Genomic DNA, 3635 nt, shown 5'->3' on the forward strand with positions numbered 1-3635 from the left:
TTAGGCTGGCCTGGAGCTCAGAAATCTGCCTGCCTCTGCCTCCCAAGTGCTGGGATTAAAGCCATGCACCACCACTGCCCAGGCATGCAAAAAACTCATGTCCTCCTTTTAATTTATCTTTTTCATTCAGCTGGCTTGATAATTCACACTCATTATTCTCAACCAGAAATCTTAATCATTTTGACCTCAAGTTCTTTGAGCTAATGGTTTTCCCAAATGGCTCCCAAGCCTCATATTGATTTAGGAAGGCGTGACTGCCACCTAGTGGTAATATATGAAAAAGCAAGCTATACAATAAAGAAAAGGATTCCCCTTTCATAAAATGACTCAGTCCACGTATATTTTCTTTTTAATTTATTTTTATTCTCATGTTCATTGGTGTTTTAGCTACATGCATGTCTGAGGGTGTCAGATCTTGTTACTGACAGTTGTGAGCTGTCATGTGGGTACTAGGACTTGAACCCCTGTCTTTTGGAAGATTAGCCAGTACTCTTAACCACTGAGCCATCTTTCCACTTCCAATCCACACATATTTTAAAAATAGCATTATATGCCATCCCAGACATGCTGGTACATGCCTGTAATCCCAGTGCTCAGGAGGATCACTGCAAGTTCAAAGGTGGCCTGGGTTGCATAGGGAGACCACATGCGCGCACACACACACTATTTGTGTATTGTTCTACCCTACTAAAAGATGGACTTAAAAAAAAAAAGCACTAGCTCCTTGTCCACATAGCTTACATATCACTGTGAATGCAGCAGCACAGACTGGGCATGGCCAGCAGACTGAACTGGGTAATGAGAGGAAGAAGGGAAGGAGAGTGAAGGAGAAAAAGAAGAGAAACAGGGCAGAAGAGAAGCTGAGGAGTCATAGCCACATGGCTGTTATATAGGCAAGAGAAGCTGGGGGAAGGGCAACAAAGCTCAGGGGCTGGAGAAGTGTGGGACAGGGACTGGGAATGCCAGCAGGATGGCCCTGTAACAGGGATTTGCAATGCTCTGTGTTAAATAGGTACCTCAGTCAGCCACTTGTCCTGAGTTTCTTTGAGACCTAACAACACATACATGAAGCCTCTCTGCAGAACAAAGGGGCATAATCGCTCCTGTGTTTCTGCCATTTCCTTTTCACTTAGCTAATTAGAATGATCCTCTGATTAAACGCTGTATTAGCCCGATACTATAGAGCTTTGTTCAGTAACAGGCAGTGGCATTACAAAGCACAAAATAGTTTGTTTATACAATGGGGCTAAACGTGTCTTCACTGTTATAAGAACTCTGACTTTCTGATTCAAAACAAGGGAACTCTAATAAATCCCTCTTATCCTTTCACAAGAATGAGGACAAAACTTATGTACAGTAAGAAAGTATAAATAAATTTTAGAAATGAGTAAGCTCATGCCTCGTCTTGGATAATGAATGGAGCCCCATCGGGGCAGATTAGCACAGCTTCCACCTCAGGGGCATGCAGACAGCAGCCCAAGACCCAAGAGGTGCTGGGATTACAGGTGTTTGTACCATCAAGACCAGCTGAATATCATCTTTAGAGACTCGGCATCTATTAGGAGATTGTTTCAAGATCTCTAATGTTTCTACAGTATTTTTTAAATATGTATTTATGTATATGAGTGTTTTGCCTGTATGCATGCATGCAAACCAGGTAACCAGGTACATTCCAGATATCTAAGAAGATCAGAAGGTGCCAGAGTCTGTGGAATTGGAGTTAAGTGGATGGCTGTAAATTACCATGTGGGAACTAAACCTGGATCCTGAGAACTGGCCCTGGGTCTTCTAAAAGAGCAATGACTGCTCTCTAGTCCCCTTTGTTGCTTTTTTACTTTTTAAGAATTTTTACATTTTTATTTTTATCTTATGTATATGAGTGTTTTGTTTGCGAGGACCTAAAAACAGTGCCTGTGTACCTGGTACCTTCTGAGGCCCGAAGATGGTACCAGTTCTCTGGAACTGGAGTTACAGATAGTTGTAAGCTGTAAGCTTTTTACTGAGAACTGAGCACAGGTCTTCTGCAAGAGCAGCCAGTGCTGTTAACTTCTGAAGCATCTCTCCAGTTCCAAGGTTTATTTTAATTGTGTGTATGTGTGTACACGGATACAGGTGACTGTGGAAGCCAGAGGAGGCTCTGGATCACCTGGAACTGGAGCTAACAGGCAGCCTCAGAGCCATCTCTTCAGCCCATCTCTATTTTTTTAAACAGCTAGTTTTATACTGGCATATGCCTATAAGCCCTGCATTCAGGTTACGGTAAGGTAGGAAGATCACAAATGTACCTTTAGGAGGTTGACAGGATTGTGAGCTCAAATTCAAGGCCAGCCTGAGATACAGATTCATGCCCTGACCAAACCAAACAGAAGCTAATTTCATGGAGAACTTTCAATTCTTTCAACCTGGTAAATTGATTCTAATTAGGAAATAAACTCTTGAACAGCTCATGTCTGGCAGCTTAGCAATAGTTTTTTTCAGAAGTTTAATCAAAGAGGTGTCACTTTGTCATGCAAAAAACACAGGAACTTGGGACTCTGAACAGATGTTTTCTCTGTCTCCCTCTCCTCTCACAACATTCTCTCCCTCTCTAACAAGTTATTATAAACATCATAATTATTAAACAGTTAATGTGGGTCTGCAATTTTACAGAGGAACAAACAAAAGTTCCAAAGACAAAGCTAATCGCCTGAAGAATCATCGAGTAAGCGGCAGCGCTTAGCTTCAAACCCCTGTCTGACCTCAGAGCTCTGTGATCTGCTACACTTTCCTGGCTGCCAGGAGTTACCCCAAAAGCGGTAACTAACACACCTTGATGTCAACGACGATCATTCTTAGTGATATATGTACCTGCTGGTTTCAGCCATTCTGCACTCACTGAAATGCAGTCTGACATCGACAACCGAACCACGACTGCAATTTGAACATGGGAGACTCGCTCATACAGTTCTCCCCCTGCCACGTGGGACTGAAAACCCAAGAGACCATCACAACTGCTGGCGTTCTGTTCGCTCTTAGGAGACTTCTGGCACAGCTCTGGCTTTCTGAGATGTTCTGCCAAGGACAGAAAGATACAATCTGAGTATTTTTAGACTCTCCATACAACTTGAGGCCCTCCCAAAAGTCATAAAATAACTATAATATTTATTATAGAGCATTTGAGATTTTATCTGATATGATCAGATAATGGCAGCAATAATAAAAATGGCAAGGCTAACATTTATCGTCACAGAGTTCATGTGCACTGTAATAGAAAGTACTTGCTTCTGCAATCCAAGTTCAACTTCTCAAGTCCAAGTTGAGCGTGAGTCAGACTCTTACTTCGTACGCACAGGGAATTCTCCAGTGCTACAAACAAAATGGAGCAATAGCTATCTTCAGACGACAGAACATGGCAAAATTTATTTATGTTCACTTTTGCTTCTCTCCCACTGTCTAAACTTTATTACAGTAAATACGTAATTACATAGCATTTTTAGTCTGTAAGTGTTCACAGATAATTTGGCTTCATCTTTGGGGTGATTTTTTTTTTTTTCTTTTTTTTGGCTCAAAGTCTTCTGAAAGGAAACATACAGAGTTTGTACCTGACTAGAAAAACATGTTTTCCATGGACCATTTGATCATGAAAGAAACTCGTG

Source organism: Mus caroli, chromosome 8 (assembly GCF_900094665.2).
Source record: "Mus caroli chromosome 8, CAROLI_EIJ_v1.1, whole genome shotgun sequence".
Lineage (NCBI taxonomy): Eukaryota > Metazoa > Chordata > Mammalia > Rodentia > Muridae > Mus > Mus caroli.